Raw genomic sequence first — 23,040 nt, 5'->3', positions numbered from 1 at the left:
ATATTTTCTGGGGACGTTGTTACCCTGCTAGCATTTTGTTCTCTCATTAATCTATTCTCCTCTGCACAAAATGACAAGACGGAAAAAATCACCTCAACAAAAAGAACAAGAGGTAGTACCGACTGCCAGGGACCTACTCAATACGGACATTAGTACGATGTCAGATCTAGAGTTCAGAATCATCACTTTAAAGATACTAGCTGGGCTTGAAAAAAACATGGAAGTTATTAGAGAAACCCTTTCTGGAGAAGTAAAAGAACTAAAATCGAACCAAGTCGAAATCAAAAAGGCTATCAATGAGGTGCAATCAAATATGGGGGCGCTAACTGCTAGGATAAATGAGGCAGAAGAAAGAATCAGTGAGATAGAAGACCAAATGATGGAAAATAAAGAAGCTGAGAAAAAGAGAGATAAACAACTACTGGATCACGAGGGCAGAATTCGAGAGATAAACGATACCATAAGACGAAACAACATTAGAATAATTGGGACCCCGGAAGAAGAAGAAGAAAGAGAGAGAGGGGCAGAAGGTATAATGGACCAAATTATAGCAGAGAACTTCCCTAATTTGGGGAAGGAAACAGGCATCAAAATCCAGGAAGCACAGAGAACCCCTCTCAAAATCAATAAAAATAGGTCAACACCCCAACATCTAATAGTAAAACTTATGAGTCTCAGAGACAAAGAGAAAATCCTGAAAGCAGCTCGGGACAAGAGATATGTAACCTACAATGGTAGAAACATTAGATTGGCAACAGACTTATCCACAGAGACCTGGCAGGCCAGAAAGGACTAGCAGGACATATTCAGAGCACTAAATGAGAAAAATATGCAGCCAAGAATACTATATCCAGCTAGGCTGTCATTGAAAATTGAAGGAGAGATAAAAAGCTTCCAGGACAAACAAAAACTAAAGGAATTTGCAAACACGAAACCAGCCCTACAACAAATATTGAAAGGGGTCCTCTAAGCAAAGAGAGAGCCTAAAAGCAACATAGACCAGAAAGGAACACAAACAATATACAGTAACAGTCACTTTACAGGCAATACAATGGCACTGAATTCCTATCTTTCAATAGTTACCCTGAATGTAAATGGGCTAAATGCCCCAATCAAAAGACACAGGCTATCAGATTGGATTAAAAAACAAGACCCATCGATATGCTGTCTGCAAGAGACTCATTTTAGACCCAAAGACACCCCCAGATTGAAAGTGAGGGGGTGGAAAACCATTTACCATGCTAATGGACACCAAAAGAAAGCTGGGGTGGCAATCCTTATATCAGACAAATTAGCTTTTAAACCAAAGACTGTAATAAGAGATGAGGAAGGACACTATATCCTACTTAAAGGGTCTATCCAACAAGAAGATCTAACAATTGTAAATATCTATGCCCCTAACATGGGAGCAGCCAATTATATAAGGCAATTAATAACAAAAGCAAAGAAACACATCGACAACAATACAATAATAGTGGGGGACTTTAACACCCCCCTCACTGAAATGGACAGATCGTCTAAGCAAAAGATCAATAAGGAAATAAAGACTTTAAATGACACACTGGACCAAATGGACTTCACAGACATATTCAGAACATTCCATCCCAAAGCAACGGAATACACATTCTTCTCTAGTGCCCATGGAACATTCTCCAGAATAGATCACATCCTAGGTCGTAAATCAGGTCTCAACCAGTACCAGAAGATTGGGATCATCCCCTGCCTATTTTCAGACCACAATGCTTTGAAACTAGAACTCAATCACAAGAGGAAAGTCGGAAAGAACTCAAATACATGGAGGCTAAAGAGCATCCTACTGAAGAATGAGTGGGTCAACCAGGAAATTAAAGAAGAATTAAAAAAATTCATGGAAACCAATGAAAATGAAAACACAACTATTCAAAATCTTTGGGATACAGCAAAGGCAGTCCTAAGAGGAAAGTATATAGCAATACAAGCCTTTCTCAAGAAACAAGAAAGGTCTCAAGTACACAACCTAACCCTACACCTAAAGGAGCTGGAGAAAGAACAGCAAATAAAGCCTAAACCCAGCAGGAGAAGAGAAATAATAAAGATCAGAGCAGAAATCAATGAAATAGAAACCAAAAGAACAGTAGAACAGATCAACAAAACTAGGAGCTGGTTCTTTGAAAGAATTAACAAGATTGATAAGCCCCTGGCCAGACTTATCAAAAAGAAAAGAGAAATGACCCAAATCAACAAAATCATGAATGAAAGAGGAGAAATCACAACCAACACCAAAGAAATACAAACAATTATAAGAACATATTATGAGCAACTCTATGCCAGCAAATTAGATAACCTGGAAGTAATGGATGCATTCCTAGAGATGTATCAACTACCAAAACTGAACCAGGAAGAAATAGAACACCTGAACAGACCTATAACCACTAAGGAAATAGAAGCAGTCATCAAAAATCTCCCAAAACACAAAAGCCCAGGGCCAGATGGCTTCCCAGGGGAATTCTACCAAACATTTCAAGAAGAATTAATACCTATCCTTCTGAAACTGTTCCAAAAAATAGAAATGGAAGGAAAACTTCCAAACTCATTTTATGAGGCCACCATTACCTTGATCCCAAAACCAGACAAAGACCCCATCAAAAAGGAGAATTACAGACCAATATCCCTGATGAACATGGATGCAAAAATTCTCACCAAAATACTAGCCAATAGGATCCAACAGTACATTAAAAGGATTATTCACCACGACCAAGTCGGATTTATCCCTGGGCTGCAAGGTTGGTTCAACATCCGCAAATCAATCAACGTGATACAATACATTAACAAAAGAAAGAACAAGAATCATATGATCCTCTCAATAGATGCAGAAAAAGCATTTGACAAAGTACAGCATCCTTTCTTGATCAAAACTCTTCAGAGTATAGGGATAGAGGGTACATACCTCAATATCATAAAAGCCATCTATGAAAAACCTACAGCGAATATCATTCTCAATGGGGAAAAACTGAGAGCTTTCCCCCTAAGGTCAGGAACGCGGCAGGGATGTCCACTATCGCCACTGCTATTCAACATAGTATTGGAAGTCCTAGCCACAGCAATCAGACAACAAAAAGAAATCAAAGGCATCCAAACTGGCAAAGAAGAAGTCAAACTCTCACTCTTTGCAGATGATATGATACTTTATGTGGAAAATCCCAAAGACTCCACCCCAAAACTGCTAGAACTCATACAGGAATTCAGTAAAGTGGCAGGATATAAAATCAATGCACAGAAGTCAGTGGCATTCCTATACACCAACAACAAGTCAGAAGAAAGAGAAATTAAGGAGTCGATCCCATTTACAATTGCACCCAAAACCATAAGATACCTAGGAATAAATCTAACCAAAGAGGCAAAGGATCTGTACTCAGAAAACTATAAAATACTCATGAAAGAAATTGAGGAAGACACAAAGAAATGGAAAAACGTTCCATGCTCATGGATTGGAAGAACAAATATTGTGAAGATGTCAATCCTACCTAGAGCAATCTACACATTCAATGCAATCCCCATCAAAATACCATCCACTTTCTTCAAAGAAATGGAACAAATAATCCTAAAATTTGTATGGAACCAGAAAAGACCCCACATAGCCAGAGGAATGTTGAAAAAGAAAAGCAAAGCCGGCGGCATCACAATTCCAGACTTCCAGCTCTACTACAAAGCTGTCATCATCAAGACAGTATGGTACTGGCACAAAAACAGACACATAGATCAATGGAACAGAATAGAGAGCCCAGAAATGGACCCTCAACTCTATGGTCAACTAATCTTTGACAAAGCAGGAAAGAATGTCCAATGGAAAAAAGACAGTCTCTTCAACAAATGGTGTTGGGAAAATTGGACAGCCACATGCAGAAGAATGAAACTGGACCATTTCCTTACACCACACACAAAAATAGACTCCAAATGGTTGAAAGACCTCAATGTGAGACAGGAGTCCATCAAAATCCTAAAGGAGAACACAGGCAGCAACCTCTTCGACCTCAGCCGCAGCAACCTCTTCCTAGAAACATCGCCAAAGGCAAGGGAAGCAAGGGCAAAAATGAACTATTGGGACTTCATCAAGATAAAAAGCTTTTGCAAAGCAAAGGAAACAGTCAACAAAACCAAAAGACAACTGACAGAATGGGAGAAGATATTTGCAAATGACATATCAGATAAAGGGCTAGTATCCAAAATCTATAAAGAACTCATCAAACTCAACACCAAAAGAACAAAGAACCCAATCAAGAAATGGGCAGAAGACATGAACAGACATTTTTCCAAAGAAGACATCCAAATGGCCAACAGACACATGAAAAAGTGTTCAATATCGCTCGGCATCAGGGAAATCCAAATCAAAACCTCAATGAGATACCACCTCACACCAGTCAGAATGGCTAAAATTAACAAGTCAGGAAATGACAGATGTTGGCGGGGATGCGGAGAAAGGGGAACCCTCCTACACTGTTGGTGGGAATGCAGGCTGGTGCAGCCACTCTGGAAAACAGTATGGAGGTTCCTCAAAAAGTTGAAAATAGAGCTACCATATGATCCAGCAATTGCACTCCTGGGTATTTACCCCAAAGATACAAAAGTAGGGACCCGAAAGGCTACGTGCACCCCGATGTTTATAGCAGCAATGTCCACAATAGCCAAACTGTGGAAAGAGCCAAGATGTCCATCAACAGATGAATGGATAAAGAAGATGTGGTATATATATATATATATATATACAATGGAATATTATGCAGCCATCAAAAGGAATGAGATCTTGCCATTTGCAACGACGTGGATGGAACTGGAGGGTATTATGCTGAGCGAAATAAGTCAAACAGAGAAAGACATGTATCATATGACCTCACTAATATGAGGAATTCTTAATCTCAGGAAACAAACTGAGGGTTGCTGGAGTGGGGGGTGGGGTGGGAGGGATGGGGTGACTGGGTGATGGACACTGGGGAGGGTATGTGTTCTGGTAAGCACTGTGAATTGTGCAAGACTGTTGAATCTCAGATCTGTACCTCTGGGACAAATAATGCAATATATGTTAAGAAAGAAAAAGAGAAGAAGAAGAATGTAGCAGGAGAGGAAGAATGAAGGGGGGGAATCGGAGGGGGAGAAGAACCATGAGAGACAATGGACTCTGAAAAACAAACTGAGGGTTCTAGAGGGGAGGGGGTTGGGAGGATGGGTTAGCCTGGTGATGGGTATTGAGGAGGGCACGTTCTGCATGGAGCACTGGGTGTTATGCACAAACAATGAATCATGGAACACTATATCTAAAACTAATGATGGAATGTATGGGGATTAACATAACAATAAAAAAAATTAAAAAAAAAATCCAGTAATTAAGACTAAAAAAAAAAAAAAAAAAAAAAAATCTCCATTTGCAAGGGTTCCCCACCCTACTCTGCTCTATACCAGGAAGAGAAGGATGACTCCAAATCACAAGAGACTCGTTCATGGAGACAGCACTGACTTAAATCTGCCTAACAAACCTTACCCTTATTTATAATACTTTTCCTGGACCCCTTCCCACAACTGGTATCTTCCACACCCCTCTTCCTTTGTTTTAGCTGAAGATGGTGTTCAAGCTCAAGTTCTAAGCCACCTTTTGAAGTTTACCCATTCTTGAGTTTCTCCCAGGTATATATGAGATGTTAATAAATATCTGTTTGCTTTTCTCCTGCTAATCTGTCTTTTCTTACAGGCACCCTAGCTGAGAACCTAGAAGAGTTGAAAAAAACATTTTTTCCCCTCCTCTACACCAACCTCACCCACAGGGTCTGTGCCTGCTCCAAGGGTGACCACTGGTGTCCCTTGCTGTCCATCCTGGTCTGTCAGCCAAAGAAGCAAGCCAACCAAGGAAGTTCTGCAGCCCCCAGACCACCCAGGAGCTATGCAACATCCTTCTCTGATGTCTTACAGGATGTTGTTGCTCACAAGTTACATTTGGCTTTTCTCTAGATGAAAATGACAAATATCAGAATTCTAATGGGAGAATTTTAAGGGAGTTGACAGGTCAGCCAGCCAGGAAGGAGTACAGAAAATAAAACTTCCCTGTGAAAGTCTCCAGTCTATCTTCAGTAAACTTTCTCCCTAACTCATAGGCACATATACCTAAGTAACAGGAGACTTCACTGACATCTCTTAGGAGAGAAGTAAATATAATTTTCTCTACATTTTGTCATGTAGACTTGGAATATAAGAGGAAAAAAAAATCTTACCCTTAAAAAAAAAGGTGGCAGAAGGGGAATCGAAGAGCCTATAATTCAATAAACACTCTGATGTGTTCCTGTGGTTTGTGACCAGCACCTGGAGATTCTAGATTATAAGGTGTTCTGGGGCCACACAAGCTCCCGCAGTCCCTATGACCATCTCCCAAGCAGAAGTGGACTTAACTGACCTTCAGCTCCAGAACCTTCGTTTGCATGGGCTCCTCTCATGGCCTGACCTATGTATTTGACCTCACAGAACCTGGAGGCCCTGTACTGGGGGCCTCTCCCACCTTCTCCCTTGGGGAGTGAAGCCCTACCACTCTGGAGCTGGTCTTCCAGATGCCTCCTTCCCATGGACACAAATTCTTCCTGGTATCAGACTGAAGTCACTTTGGAAGCCCATGTACATTGTTAAAAGCAACACTGGAGGAACATTTAACACAAATTATGTAAATGACCCCATTCGGTAATCCAAGTGCAGGCAAATTTTAGCCTTTTGTCTGCGGGTAAAATCTGTTCAAAACAACATAGATTTCTGACTAAGAGAACATTTAATTTGTTACCCCCAACCTACCAATATTTTTTTGGTACATAACCCACTTTTGATAGGTAACCCACTTTTGGTAGATAACCCACTTCCCAAAGCACAGGCTCATTCTCTTCAAAATCAGGACTCCCAGAGGTGCCCCTGCTCCTCCATGTTCTTCTCTGCCATCCTGGAGACAGTGAACTGGCTTTTCATGGTTGAAATATCTGTTCTATCCCCTTAAATTGGACAGATGTGTAATGGCTTTCCTCCTAAAGTCCTTTAACAAAAATTCAATTTCAATCTTCTGCTTTATTTATTACCATTTCTCAGAAATCGGATTTACAAATATGGACCTCAAAACATATCTCAATTTAAGCACCACAGTGGTGAGAACCTCTAAATACCTGGATTCTATTGCCAGTGGATGCAAGTCATTTCTCTTAACACAAGATGAGGAATTAAAATGAAGCTTGGTAAAATGACATGTGATTCAGAGGAGGAAAGAAATGCATACATATTGAAAGCAGCCTGATTTATTGAGCATGGAAGGTGTGTTGGGAGGGCTTTTTCCTTTTCTTTTAATTTTTGTGGTTGTTGCTGATGTGTTTGAAAGAATAATATTGGGGGGGAAACAAATAATATCAGGTCTGTGTTCTTACTGGTTTAAAATTTAGCCTGGCCTTGCTACCCAGCCTGATAGCATGCTACTGTCAGAGAGGACCTGGGGTTCTGTGTTAGGAAAAAAGCCCAAAGCAGCCTCAATCACGCACATTTAGGTCATCCTGCCCCTGTCCTCCCCCAACTCCTTTGCCTTCCCCTCTTTCCCTACCACTTAGGACTTTCCTATGTGGGCCTCCCCCCACTCCTGCTTCTGTCCTTCCATTTCTGCCCTGCTCACAGACTCCTTCCTTTGGACAGTCCCTCCTTTTGCAAGAGCAGCTCCAACTAAGTAGGTATTAACCATTTATCCCTCTGTATTCCCAGCCTGATGCTTTCAACTTGTAATAATTTACCTTCTTTGGTCATTCAATTCAATACCATCTACATGTTTACTAAGACCAGAGCTCAGAGCTAAATGCTGCCAGGGATCTAAAGATAATTTAGATGTACATCTTACGCACAGTCTTTGCTCTTTTCTCAGAACTTAAAATTAGAATTCCAGGAAAGTATTGAAGATTGCTTTAGAACCTTGGTGTGGAAGCAGCCAGAAGGGGGACGGGTGCTAACAGTGCATTCACTCCCCACTCTATGCATCCATGTTCTATCATTTAGCCTGCAATTTTGCCTAGGACAAAAGAGGAGCTGGTAGGATGCAATTAGAGGTAAATTATGCTTCACCATAGGAGAAAAGTGAATTACATTTAATTCTGTGTCTTTAACACCAAAGGTGTTAAGCCAGAACTTTGAGAGCAAGTGTAGCGATCTGGAAGGAGCCTGGAATGTCCACATGCTTCAAAGAGCATCCTATCACCATGGTTCAAAACATCCTCGAAGGGTGTCCTTGCTCTTTCTGAGCTCCATCACTGAAACCAACCTGGTCTGGGCTAAATGAAAGGCCTTACCAATGACCACTCCCAAATATCTACAGAAGGGGACAGCAGGTACAGGGTTGCCTGCCTTTTGGGATGAGGAAGAGGCCAGGACTGACCAGCCTGCCATAGTTCCACCAGATGAAACAGCCCATCCTTATTAGCTCTCATATAATAAGGACTTCCCATTCATTATAACATAGCCAGTAGGGCATATGGTGCACATGGGAGGGGCAAGTTGGAGATAATGACCCAATAACCTCGGGGAGAGCAAGGGTCACTGATGCTGGGGCAAGGGACACAGACCTCACCATTGGAGCACCATGAGTCCTTATGTGCACATTTGGCTTTTACCCAAGGCACAGACCTGTGATTGGATGTTGGCTCCCTGGTGGCTGACCCTGTCCTGCCTGGTTGGACAGACCCTCGGCCCTCTTGTCCTACCCCAGGTGGTCAGGCCTGAGCATTTCCTAGGGTGTACCTGCTGTAAAGTGGTGTCCAGTGTTCACAGAGGCTCAGAGAGTAAGGATAGCCACTTAAGAAAAACTCAGATGGACCCTGAGCACCACCTGGGAGTCCACGGTGACCTGAGGTTGGTTCTCCAGAGACTGTGACCACAGACATCTCCCGGGAGGTGCAGACAGGGCAGCACTGGGAGTGAGATGCTGTGGGGTTCCAGGACCCTGGCAGGAAGCCAGCCTGTTGTCAACAGGGGATGAAAGAAGTCATCACTCATGCTCTTCCTCTATCCCATAGGAGTGGAATGAATGGGGCCCATTGGGCCTCCAACCTCTCTCCCCATCCCTGTCACCATCTACAAATAGCAGCTTTGGGTGTTCCTAGAGGGACAGCATCGCCAACACACTGGCCTTCTTGGTAGGGGATCGTGAGGAAGCACAGTATGGGTGTAGGAAGGCTTCTATCCCTCTCTCTGCTTCTCCTGCAGCCGAGATGAGAAGCGTAACCAATTTCCTTCCCCTGTGAACTGGGAGCCATATTAATAAACGAACACACACTCAAGTTCCCAGGCTCGGCCAAGAAAAAGAGAGAGATATAACTAGCAGTTAAATTTAAACAGAAGATGAGTCCACCTCCCACTCCACTTGAAAGATAAAGACACTGAGTCCCTTGCAGGCAGCCGATTAGTTAGCGAGAAGATTCGTGGCTGAGGCTGCTGATGTGTTGGGAGCAGGCCTGGTCCTGCCTTCCTGAGCTGGGTCACCCATGGCGTCCTCCAAGGCTGGAGGCTCGCCAGAGTCCTTCCAATGATTCCATAGCAGTCCTTTCTTTTTGCATAAACTGCTAGGAGCATCAAGTTGTTTTTAAAATGTTGGACTAATAATTGGGTTAGAAGCCTCAGATGTCAGGGAAATGTGAGGCTTCTGAAGCTGATGATGATCTGTAAGTCAGGAAAGGATAGAGCGTTGGGGCCCAGTAGCTCGGGGACAAAATGGCTGACCCAATAGTTACTGATAGTTAGTGGGGACCTGGGGGAGTGGCCTTAGGGATGAGGAAGCTGCCATCACAGTAGAGTCTGAAGACCAGAAATTACATGCCTTCATGCCATTCAGTGATCTTGGGGATGTTGGGTGATTTATAGCCAAGGAAAGACAAACCCAGATCTGGTTTGCTTGGGTCTCGGCACAAAATGAAACTCAACCATTAGATGTCCCTCCTCAGTGCACCTGGGCCTGTAGCTTAGTGGCTTGCTGCCTGATGAGTTACAACACCAGTAGATTTCACAATCTTTCCAACTTTTAAGACTTTGAGCAGGAAAGAATTCTAACAACTGGAGGGGACTCTCATAGACTGAAAAAATGATGGCTCTCAGTCCTTTTTACTGAATTCCAACTTCTGTTTGGGTCCCTAGAATGAGCAGGGAATCATGCAATGCTGTACTTGAGCCTGTAACCACCCTCTGACAGACCTAACCCCAACAGGACATCACCCAGGGGAAAGATCTGGGCAACTTCTACCAGTGTAGACTCGTTCTTACCAGTGTGTGCAACGCAGGAGAGGTATGTCACCCAAGGCCCTCACATAATTGCTACTCCCTCTCTCCCATGGCACGGGGACCTCGGAAGCCACCTGCTGAAGGAGCGAGAGCCACATGTGGAAGGAGCCAAAGTCCCAGAATGGACACAAGGAAGGCTACCTGCTAACCACAAACATCCACAATGGGTTTTTATGAAAATCTCAAGTAAGCCACTGAGATTCGGAGGTTTGCTTTATTCCAGTGGCCAGAGTTACTTGCCCCAGATACTCCCTATCCCCTATTTTGACTTGTGAATGTATAGAATTTTAAGATGCATACAGGAATCCCATGCTTTGAATGGATTAGATGTCCTGAAGCAGGCAGCCTCACTGAGGGTCCTTCCAATCCGCTAATTTTATTTGTTCTCTCCCAGAAAACAATCTATTCCTCAGCTTCCGTGGATGCTGGATATTGTACAGGGATATTGAAAATGTCACTGATTTACCCTCTTCCATTCTACTCTCTGTTCTGCTTGGGGCCAGTTTCACATTCTGGAAATTGCTAGAATAACAGCCCACAGTGCAGCTGATAAAGGGAAAGGTTCTTTTAAATTTTTAGACAGTTCTTTCTGGTGCTGCTTTGTTCTTGCTCTCCTAACACTGTGTCCAGCATATCTGCTAGGCCTGGCGTCTATTTGAACAATTCTAAAATGTCATCTCCTACCTGCTGACTTCTGCTGCTGTAAGCCGTGAGCAGCCCAGCTCCCACAGAGCCCACAAGGCAGAATGTGTGCGCACTACCTGTTCACGAAGGCTGGGTCAAAAAGAAAGCCGACTTGACTCAAATACGTCTATCCACTCTCAGGCTCAGAGAAAACACAGGGATGACGCTGGATTCTCTTGAATGCACCCCCCTTTTTCCTTTTGTAAAGACACGGGGTGGGGGGAGGGGTTGGGTTTTGATACTTCTTAGATAGAGTGCCACTGAATAGCATTGATCTTGAACCATCAGCTCAGGGTGTCTTTAGGGGCCATCCCAGCCCTTTGTGCTGGAGAATTTGAAGCACGATCCATCCTGAGATTGAAGTTCTCCATGTCTGATGTTCCCAACTGATGCCATGGGTCCCTGCATTTTCTTGACACCCCTGGGTCCTATGAGGAGTACTCAAGGAGTAGGAAGAAATCATGTGTGTTAGGGGTTGAACTCTATCCCCCCCCCACCTCATTCGTATGTTGAAGTACAGAGAATGTGACTGTACTTGGGGAGAAGGTCTTTAAAGAGGGTTTAATGAGGTCACGAGGTGGGTCCTAATCCAATATGACTGGAGCCCACATAAGAAGAGATTAGGACACAGACGTATGCACAGGGAAGACCATGTGAAGACACAGAGAAAAGATGGCGTCAATAAGCCCAGGAGAGAGGTGTGAGGAGACGCCTTGATCTTAGACTTGCAGGCTCCAGAAGTGTGAGAAAACGAATCTCTGTGGTCAGGTCCACCCTCACTGTGGTGTTTTGTTATGGCAGCCTGAGCGCACTAATACAGTATGGCTCCTACGTTTTCCCTGGATTTATGACAGGACACGGCCCTGGGTGAATGCACGGAAGATGGGCCCCTAGAAGGTTCTGGAAAATCTAGAAGAAAGTCTGTAAAAGAAAACTTTCCTTCAAAGCATGTGATCTTGAAAGACTTGAAGCATTTAGCTGCCCATGCATGAAACCATAGCACCTTCTGTTATTAGCTTGGAGGCCCACTTTGGGAAACCATTTAAAATCGTCTCTCAGAAGAGATTTGTTCAAAGTCCCTCCATAGAGAGGAAAAATAGCTTCTGGCCCACAGATGGGAAGGGGCTTCTTTGCAAAATGAGATGCTTGGTTTCCTGCACCAAGATGGAGGTAGCCAAGAGTGACACGGGATTCTCACGACCATGGAAGGGGCATCAGCAGACAGCCCTGGACTCCTGGTGACATGTCAGCCCCATCCCGTAGGAGTAGGGGACAGCTGAGCTGGCAGGAGCCCCCCTAACTCAGCAGCACCGTAACCGCCAGAAGAAATGCCCTACCAAGCTTTGGAAGCCAGGTCTTGCTGTCACTCTATAACCACTGCTTCCCTCAGAGTTGCCAGCCTGCAAACTAGAATGTCATCAGCATCACCAAAAACAATGACAGCCGACTTGCGACATGTCAGCCTCCCCGCAAAGTGCTGTATGCTCACCAGCATTTTCTTCCTTTCTCATAGCAAGCCTGTATTATAGATGAGGAAACTGAGGCTCAGAGAGGATAGTGACCATGCCCCAGGCACACACTTCTGGAATGAGTGACCCAAATGCAAACTAGGGTCCCCCACGCCTATTTCCAGAAGTTAACAAGACCCTGTCTCTCTGTGATGGCCCCTCCCTAGTGCCACCAACCCCCACTTCTGAGGTCCTGGTTATTTGGGATACAGATGCTCTAAGTCAGAGGCCTCTAAATAACAGCCCTCTGATCTGGGCTGGTTGCATCCTCATCATCTGGGGAGCTTTTGAAAGACACCTATGTCCAGGTCCCAGGCCCTGAGCTGCTGATTTAGCAGGCTTTGGGAAGGGCCTGGCATCAGCATTTTAACGAGCTTAGAGAATCCACTTGTCTGGAGCTGTGCAGAGATCCTAAAACCTTTGTGCCAGGGACACCTGTGCAGTCTGGCTCAGCCTCCACAGCCCTTCCCAGAATAAAAATGCCTCAATACAGCAAAATGCACAGAAATACAAAGGAAACCAATTATGTGGAAATGCCATTTTCAAATTTTTAAAAAGCCTTGAGATAGTAACCCATATGCTTCTTTAACACATTCAGTAACAAGATCTAGTGTGGGTTTAACAACGATCATAAATTTGAATGCAGACAGGAGGATACCTAAGTATTTCAAGACGTCCATAAAAATTGGGATGTAATATGCTTAGATCTGTGATTAGCCCTGGAAACAAAAGCCCAGGTGTGGCCCACGGTATATCGAACTGTAGCCTCCATTCATCATTGAGATGATCACTAATGCCAGGTGGAGATTAGTGGACATAAAGATGTATTTTAGGGTCACCTGGGGGGGCTCAGTCGGTTAAGCGTCTGACTCTTGACTTCAGCTCAGGCCATGATCTCAGGGTCGTGAGATTGAGTCCAGCATTGGCCTCCACACTCAGCTTGGAGTTTACTTGAGATTCTCTCTCTCTCCTCTCCCTCTGCCCTTCCCCCCACTCACATGCTCCCTCTCTCTCCCCCTCTCTCAAATAAATAAATAAATCTTAAAAAAAAAACAAAACCCTATGTGTTTTATATTCCTGACCAAATTTACACACCCGTTGATTTTATCACAAGACTCCATGGAGAGGTGTGGACCCCAGACTAAACACTCTTGTTCTGGGGCTCGGGCCAGCTATAAAATCTGAAACACTTAGAATATGAATATCAAGAGCTATCTCTCCACAAACACAGGTTTTACAAGAGGCAAAATCAAGCCAAAAAGGCGCTTGATTTTCATTGGCAATGCGAGGTCTGCCTGGATATTCTGATCTTTTCTTCCTTGCAAGGGACTGTATTAAATGACTGATATAAAAATTAACGATCACCCGTGGAACAGCAACCACAAGAAATCACATTCATGCAAATCTCACAGGGGAAAATGTTGCATGATTTATCTTGTTGTCAGCGTTCTTGTATTCTAAGATGAAAGTTATTTTTTTTTCCCCCCACTCTTGCTTTGTTTTGCACTTATCCTAATTTTCTAAATAACATGGTTTCCAGATTGCGAGACATGATTATCCTTATTCAGAGCAAATGGTGCTGGAGATATATTCATGGAAAGGGCTGCATTCTTCCCGTAATCAGCCACCCTCTCTTTCGCCTTGTCAGAGTGCAGCCCCCTCTGATGAGATTACCTGAAGGTTCAACTGGATAAAGCAATAACGAAAAGCTCCACGTTGCAACTAGGAACAATGCTTTATGAGCACCAGAAAGTTCGCTGCGCGTAGCTTTTCCACAGATACTGGGGATAATAGGATTTTGTGCATGCTCACAAAGCCTTTAATAGCTTAAAGCATCTCTTGCTTGCTGCTCTCAGTTGTGTGCTGCAGTCTAGTGTTTCCAGGCTGCTCACAATTATTCATCTCTCGGCAGAGGTAACAGGGAGTTCACTTTCACCTGCCACGGTGAGCCGAGCCGTCCCCACGGACCTCCCTGTGCAACTACTTTGCGTCAGAGCTTCTGAGGGCGGAACAGGCACCAACCCACAGAGGAGGGTGGACAGCTGTCCATCGGGACACCAGTGGGCATCTCCAGGACACCTGCAGCCTCAGCCCAGCTCAGCCGGGAGGAGAAGGGGAGCCTTCCTCCCAGATGTGTGCGTGGTGATGGGAGCGTGGCCAAGGAGACACGGCTTCATCCTCGGGACAGTCTCAGCAAAGTGCCCTGTGTCATCCAAGCCTACGCAAACGGTTTTTCTGTGGACTCCTTTTGAAGCAATATTCTCCCCTCCCACAGTGCCATGGGCCTAGGTTCTCAGCATCCAGACTTAGAGGCCTCACTATACACTGACGTCAGGTACCCAGACCAGAATCTCAAAAGGTCCGTCTCACCATCTCCATCTGTTGCCGTGGCCCAAGCCTACACTTTCAGACTCACCTCCCCCGCTGTCCCCGTGACACGTCGCCACATGTTCTCCCATCCATTCTCACCTCAGTGACGGCCCACCCTGTGCCCGTACCAGGGCCTCCCTCTCCTGTCCTCTCCGCCCATCCAAATCCCACTCACCTTCCGAGGCCCAGGGACCCTTCCAGAGAGAGCACCGTCCTACCCCTCTCCAAGGGAGGGACGGCCCCCTTTCTTCATTTTAACACACTGTGTTTGTGCTACTCTTTCACATATGGAGCAGATGGTCTAAAATGCAGGCTATGCACAGGGACATTGTGTGTGATTCTAGTTCGTGAGCTGCATACCGAACCAGTGCGGAAAAACGTTCCAAGCTCCCTATCTCCACTGGCCTTCCCCCTCCCCAGCAATCCCCTGCTCCCACGGGGACACCCTGGCTGCATTCAGAATGACCCACTCTGACCTCAGGCTTTTTTTTTTTTTTTTCCTTCTCTTCCAGTTTTCTCCCTCACTTTCTCCCACTAAACTTGCTCAGAAAGGAGGGCCTCAGGCCACATGGTACCTGTAATAATAAAATAACAATAGCAAAGTAATGAGAGCTAACACTTAACGGTGTTTTAAGCACTTCACATTTACTAATTCATTACTAACTCGATCACATAATAACACGATGAGGTATGTGCTATTATGCTCCTCATTTTAGAAACAAAGAAATTGAGGCAAAGAGAGTTAAAGCAAATTGCCCAATGATACCCAGTGTCTTAACTGCATTTTCTTAGATTCTGTATCATTTGGTGTCCCCTGATCACAGAGCCAAACTAACAGCCCAGATTATTGACATCTCCACTGTGAACCAGAGCCCATACTCTGAACCACATTCTTGTCTAACTCCCACACCGGGCCAGTGTTCCCCCTGCCCTCAATCTCCCAGGGCCAGGTACCAGGCAACCAGGGACAGTTCCTCTGCCCCAGGGCTGGCCTGAGTCGTTCAAACTAGGCCATCCTAAGCTGTTTGTCCTGCCTTGTCCCCCATGGAAACCCAGTCACCCGTCTCTCTGCCTCCTGAGCAAACCTGGTTCTTCCCCCCATGGCCCTGAGTGGAGTGGAAAACCTCTCATTTCTGGGGAACTATGAATAACTTAGACTTTTCTCCCAGTGTCACTGACCTCTCCGAGTCATCGTGCGGCCACCTTGATAAATTAAGACGCAGGTACGAACTGCTGAGCTGGGGGCTGCACCCTGGCAGTCTGCCCACGCTGTGCCTCCTACTTGGGCTATCCCTGGCTCTTCCTTTCCTCTTCAGCTCACGGTCCCCTCTCTGTCACTTCCAAGGCTCTCTTGTGCCCCTCTCTTGTTACTTTTGCACCACGGCCCTTCTTTTGCATTCTCTTGGCAAAGCCACAATCGTGGATTGGACCAACAGTCTGCATTTTCTGGACTGATACCCAAACCACTAAATACTATTGGAGGAAAATCATGTAAGCACTGGTTGTCACCACAAATGGATGGGCTCGACCCTCAAGAGGATCCCGGATGCTGCCGGAGGAGCTAAGGCTCCCTGGGAGTTCCCTCTTTGGTCCTCGCTGCTGCAGTTTCGAGCTTCCCCATTTGCTCTCAAACCTCCAACCTCCCCTCACTTTTGGCTGATGACATTACCTGCATTTCCCCGGTAAACAGAAGCCACCAGGTGGGAAGCCGCTCCACCCTGTTACCAAATTATTTTGCCTCCAGCCTTGCCAGACTCCCCCCTTCCTCCTGTTATGGGGGGAAGCAGCCTTCACGTGTGAATGCCGCCCCCCCCCCGCCCCCCCAGCCTTGTTCTTCCTGCAGGGCTTTATTCTGCTGGCTTTCTCTGCCCCCTACCTGCAGTCTCTCCTTCCCTCTCTCCTGGTTCTTTCTGATCAGTGTGAAATGTGCCAAGTCTCTGCCTCCCCAAAGGCAATGCAAACAAAGCAAACGCAATACCAAAACCATACAGTCAGACCTCAGAAAGCTGTCTACACTCGCTGTCTTTACTCTCCTGTCACCTCACGCCCAAGCCCAGTGCAGTTCAGCCTTTGTCTCCCCCTACTCCTGAATTCATTCTCCCCAGCGTGACAGATGGTGCCCTGGGCTGAATCCAAGGGCACTCTTAACCCCTGACCTGACTGTGGTGCTCAGCCCAATTTCATTCATTCATCTATGACACATAGCTCCTGCTATGTGTCAGGCACCAGAGGAAAAAGCGCACGGGTCCCTGCTCTGTGGAGCTGACATTTCAGCAAGGGCAGAGAGACACTGAATGATACATATCATAAGGAAGTAAATCAGGTAGCACACTGGAAGGTGGTAAGCCTATGGAGGAAGAAGGAAAGCCGGGTGGAAGACTCAGCAGAACTAGGTTATGGGCAGGGAGAGGGAGAGACTGTAGCACAAAGAGGATGAGAGATATCTGTGGGAAGAGCATTCCAGACAGTAGGAACAGCTAGAGCAAAGGTCCTGTGGCAGAGGCTCAAGGAAGAGCGAGGAGGTCAGTGGGGCTGAAGGAGGGTCTGTAGGGAACGGAAAGGACTTCAGCTTTTATTTCAAGTGAAACAGGGAGCCACTGAAGTTTTGGAGCAGAGGAGTGCCGTGATCTGATGTAAGTACCAAGAGCATCACTCTGAGTGCTGTGTTAGGATGGACTGTGGGGGGCAGGGCAGAGGCAGGGTGACCAGGAAGGAGGCTCCAGCAGCGATCCAGATGGGAGGGAGCCAAGAAGGGAGCAGGGAGGTGGTCAGAGGTGGCCAGCTTCTTGGAACTCTCCCCTTCCTTGGCTGCTCTGGGACCACTCCCCCTTGGTTCTTTCTGCCATGCTTCCTGCTCTTTCTCATCCTCCTTGGAGGGCATCTCCCCTGGACTTTATGGGTTGGGGCTCCCCCAGGGCCCCTCTCCCTAGCTCTCTGTGGTCAGTGGCTGTCTGTAGGCTGCTGACATCAAGTACCCAGCTCGAATTTCTCTGCTGAGCTTCTGACCTATAGATCTGACGGTCGACTCATCCCTCTGCCTGGATGGGCCACAGAGTTCGGAAACCTATTCCAAAGTCACCATAAATGTGCTCATCCCATCTCAGTGAATGGCACCCAGGGACTCACCCCATTGCCCAAAGAAGAAACTTATCACCAGGATCTGGTGATCTTCCCTCCAAAACAGCTTCTGAAAACACCTGCTTCTTTCTATCCCTGCCACCTGCCACGTCTCTGATCACCATCTTCCCGGGAGGACAGTGGGGTCTCCTGAGTGGTCTCACTGTGTCTGTGTCACCCCATGCCTCCACCAGGATGCGCTTTCTAATGTGCAAACTGTGCCTCGGCACCCCCATCTTCCATCTGTTCTGCAGCTCCACGCGGCCCTTAGGAGAAGGTCTAAATTATACCCACAAGGCCTGGGAGAACGCGTCTCTGCGGGTCTGCTCCCATCTACAGGTCTCTCCCAATCACAGCACGAGTGGTCAGCCCCGGCCACAATTCTGTCTGGCCCATGGGCCCTGCCATCTGCAACCCCACGTGGCCACAACCCTTCTCCTCCACCCTCCACCTCTCCCACTCATCCTCGGATCCTATCTCAACGTCACTTTCTCTAGAAGCTTCCTTAGCCCTCGATTGGGGCTGCCTGCCCCACGTCTCTAGCCCGTAGTATCTCCATTCTGCTTGCTGTTCACTTGTTTGAGTCCCCATCATGCTGTCAAGTCACCGAGCGCTGGCGCCCGCCTCTCTGATCCCTTGTCAGAATCCCAGCACAGAGTGATGTCTCGGGCATCACAGACATTTGCCCAATAACAAAACATCAACCGGTTGGGTCAAGATTCTCAGGGAATCTGGTCTCTGAATGTAAAGGTGGCTCCCAGAGTCAATTCTATGATCTGTGAGGCCCACACTGCCAAGAAGCGCCATTGGAACATTTATTATATGGACATTACAATCATCTGAAACACCATCATTCCATCTCCAACGTGCAAGGCCCCGGACTAGGCATGTTATAGGTTATTTCACTTAATTCCCATGACTCAGTAAAATCAGTTTTATAATTTTCATTTTACAATGAAAACCCAAAGCTGTGAGAAGTTCAGTAACTTTTGCTTCATAGCGCATGGGTGGCCGGAAGGGGCTTGCAATTCTGGATTTGGGTGTCCTCATTAGCCTCCGTGATGTAGTCCCCAAAACATGGGGGAAATAACAATCCTTGTTTTCCTAATAATGATCTGTTGTCCTCCTACCCCTTAAGTTGCTCAACCCCCTTCTTGAACACGTTTCGTCTCTGGCTTGTACCGCTTTATGTTCCACGGTCTACACAGCACAGTGCAAGGATCTGCCTGATTTGTCTTCTAGCTCCTCTGTCCTTGCCGCACTGCAGGAGGGTGGTCACGTGGTGGGTAGCCCCTGCGAGGCCTCCTAGGGCCTGGCGCCACCTGCCCCCCCCCCCCAGCCCTGGTCTCCTGAGGGGTTTCCCACTCTGGAGTGGGAGTGGAGGTCTCTATCAGCGGCTCCTTCAGAGGTTCTCCTCTAGGCCTGCCCACCCTTGGCCCATTTCACAGAAAGTGACCCAAAATGGGCACCAGAAAGAGCCAGGCTGGCCTGTGGGCTTCTGACCCCCGGAGCTGTAGCCTCAGGACAGAGAGCAGGCCTGCACCTCACTTCCCTACCACAGGGATGGCAGCCAGGCTGCCCCACAGGGCAGCAACAGACCCTGTTGGAAAGAGCATTTGAGGCACAAAACAGAATTTAATAAAATGATGCTCTCTGTTGATAAGTGGCCACTGAGCCCTGGAGGCCTGAAGACAACTCAGCCTGGCTGCCTCGGCCTGATCCTTCCTGACCGTACCCACAACATTCTTCCAGAGAAAGCATGAAGAGGGAATGCCCCATCATCAAAGACATCTGCAAACGATCCCCTGGCCTAGAAAATGTAAGAAGGCACCAAAGCTGACAGAACAACCAAAGGGGCCAGAGTCTGAGGAGGGCACTGCAGAAAACTCAGGGGCCAGCACCTGGGTGCTCAGGAGGACCCACCTGTCCAAACCGCCCCGTCCCTAAGGTCCCCTCACCCACTGCCCCAGGGAGCTGGTCCCTTCTCCGGTCCTCTGTTGAAATGTGCTCCCTGGAGGGGTGGAGGTGGCACGGGGCTTCTCGTGGGGGGCTCCAGCGTGAGGCAGGTGCCCCTCTAACGGGGGCTGGGCCCTCCTCGCAAGCTTCCCCTCCTTCGTCTTGGCCTCGCCCAGGGCGGCTGCCCTCACAATTCCTGATGCCGCTGAGCCTCTGGCCGCAAACGGAAAGTAAAAACGGGCTTTTTCCTTTGGTCCCCACCTGCAAATGCCAATTATGCCCTGCATTTGCCATCCGCTGGCTTGCCTCTAAAACGACTCACTTCCTCCCTGGTATTTCCAGGCGAGCGATTAATGAGCAACAAGAAACAGGACTTCAAGAACAAATTCAGCCAAACAAATGCTACGAGAAACCTCTCCGGGCCTTCAGTGGGCAATGAGGCGTGCTATATGAAGATTAGCAGAGAAAGCAGCCCATCTCCCTAAATAAATAAATAATGAGGTGGCCCACACCAACAGCTGCATTCATTTCCTGGGCCACATTCCCCACAAACATCCCCTGTTGGGTGAAGGAACTTTGCTCCTGCTTTGGATTCTGTGGGAGCCCTCCCCAAATCAGCTGACTGGAGGGGTATCCCAGCCTCAGTCTGCCCCTCTGTAAGGTGTTGGGGTGGGTGGGCCATGATTTGTAAGTCCTCTTCCTACGATTTTATGGGGGCAAACCTCCTGCATCGCCCTAGATGCTGCAGATCGGGAAATGTGCCCAGGCCCAGAGCAGAGCTGGGTCTGGGGTCAGGCAGGTGAGGCTCTCTCCATACACAGCATGGAAGGGGTGCCATAAAAACCCAGAAGTCAAGATAAATAATATTTTGATGCTGCGTTCTAAAGATCGAAAAAAATGCAAAAAATCCATGAAGAGCTCCTACGCGGCCATGCACATGTGCACAGCTCCCCTCGCACGCCAGCTCCAGGGGGCTTGTCCACCGACCTGACCGTGGCACTGTCGGCATGCCCACCGCTCCTCCCATGCCACGCACCCCCACCCCTGCCAGGTTTTCGGCACCTAGCAAGGTGCCAGGTCCTCTCCTCACGCCCGGTCCCGCGTCCACACAGACCCCCAGATCCATCCAGCGTGGTTAACGGTGCTGGGCTCTCAAGGTTGACCTCAGCGATCACTCTCTTCACCCCCAGCCTGCATGGAAGCTCCTCTCGGCGTACCTGCATCCTCTCAGACCACCCAGCACTGTCGCCCCTCTCTGAGGGCTGGGGCTGGATCTCATTCAATATTCAAGCCCCACACGTATCAGTGTCATGAATGAACGAATGCACGGGTGACTCTGATTTGGGGTGGTGCCCAGTGCCCATAGCATCCCAGCAGGGGGGCCCTTGGGGGCTCACTTCTAGGGATGGGGCCTCACATCACCCAAGCAGCCTGATCGGCGGGGAGAGCATGGCTGGACAGAAGCCCCTCCTCATCTCCAGCCATAACTGTAGTCCTCTTTGTAAGGGCATCTGTAAGGTATCTGAAGGGCTCAGGACCTCTGTCCTTTTTCTTTCTGTCTTTAGGCTAAACATCTCCAGATCCTTTAGTGGATCTCCATTTGACATGCCTCCTGGACCCCCACAGAGGGTGTTGGGGTGGGGTTACTTCAGGTCCTCAAAGTCTTAGGCTGCTTGTGGGCTAATTTTTCTCTTCCCTGAAGTCTGTCATCAGTTTCGAGCACCTCCACACTTGCCCATGTGAATTGAAGCCACCTGGTGATCTCTCACCTGGATCATTCCCACCTTTCCTGCCTAACAAGGCCCCTGTTTCTGCTCTTGCTCCACAATAGTAGAATCCCCACAGAGCAACAAGGGATCCTTTTAGAACGTAAACCAACCTTACTCAGAGTACACAGCAAAACTCTAATGATGGATTATGGTCTTCCTCTTCTGTTCTGCCATCTCCTCTCGCTCACACCCTTGCTCATGCTACTCCAGCCACATTGACTTTCTGCTGCTGCTCAACTGGGCCAAGCTTGTTCTTGCCACAGGGCCTTTGTGCTTGCTGTTCCTTCAGCATGGGATATTCTTCCCCTAGAAATCCACATGACTTGTCCCTTTACCTCATTCGGGTCTACTACTTAAATACTCCCTTATCCCTGAAACATTCCCTGCCTCCATTATTCAAAACAGTCTCTCCCCCACCCCCCAACCTCTGTCCCTTTACTGCATATTATATATTTGCTTATCGTCTGCTCCATGAGGACTATGTCTGTTTTGTCCACTACTGCATTCCCAATTCCAAAATGGGGCCTGGCACACAGTAGGTGCTCAATGAATACCTGTTGAATAATGAAACGAGTCCAAGAGCCTAAAGCTGAGCCTATGGTCTCAGCACTCACACCTAGTATTCTGGGTATGAGCCCACCGGTGTGACCCACAGCAGATTTGCTTCATTTCTTTACATCCAAAATGGCACCTCTCCCCCGAGTCCTCATTCCCAACCTCCAAGATTTCCGGATTGTACTGGAAGATCCAAACGTTTCATCCTTGCCATTTTCAACTCTTGCTGAGTTGAGTCCCTGGCCTGCCTTTTCAGTGTTGCCCTGGTATTTTTAGAAGAGTACTTGTGTGTTTGTGAGGGCCAATTATCCCAGCTGCCCCTCTGGGTACATTCCCACTTGCTAGTTCATTTTTTTTCAGTCTGTACCAACACTGATGAAATTGCCCACTAACTGTGTGCCAATCCTAAAACCATAATGACATCCCGGTCCTGAGTGGCCTTTGCCACCATAGCTCATGCAGCAGAAACTCACAAGAAGTGCACAAATGCAGAGTTGGCCTCACCCAGGGAGAGCGTCAGGAAAAGGAGAACCAGACTTTCCTTGGTGGGGCAGGTGGGATGGTGTTGCCAGCCAGCACGTTGGGAGAACACCAAGCCCTTCGTCCTCATGGGATGTCTTGTGTTTACCCTCTGTTCCTCTGGCGTGGATGCTCTGCCAATGGAAGGGTTTGCCTTTACCCCCAGATCTCTGGGACCTAGGCTAATCTCTGGATGGTAACTGTTCTGTGTGAACCTGGCAGGCCTGATAGAACTGCAGTCAGCACAGAGTTGGGATCTTCAG

General features: G+C 47.3%; 1 protein-coding gene across 2 annotated transcripts in view; it reads right to left on the bottom strand.

The window, feature by feature from the left end:
* Positions 1-23,040, bottom strand: part of GALNT17 (polypeptide N-acetylgalactosaminyltransferase 17) — a 448,158-nt gene that overhangs the window by 60,506 nt on the left and 364,612 nt on the right. The gene's annotated exons all lie outside the window — the stretch shown is intronic.

This window comes from Phoca vitulina, unplaced genomic scaffold (genome assembly GCF_004348235.1).
Source record: "Phoca vitulina isolate PV1807 unplaced genomic scaffold, GSC_HSeal_1.0 scaffold45, whole genome shotgun sequence".
Lineage (NCBI taxonomy): Eukaryota > Metazoa > Chordata > Mammalia > Carnivora > Phocidae > Phoca > Phoca vitulina.
This window is presented reverse-complemented; position numbering and strand designations above follow the sequence as displayed.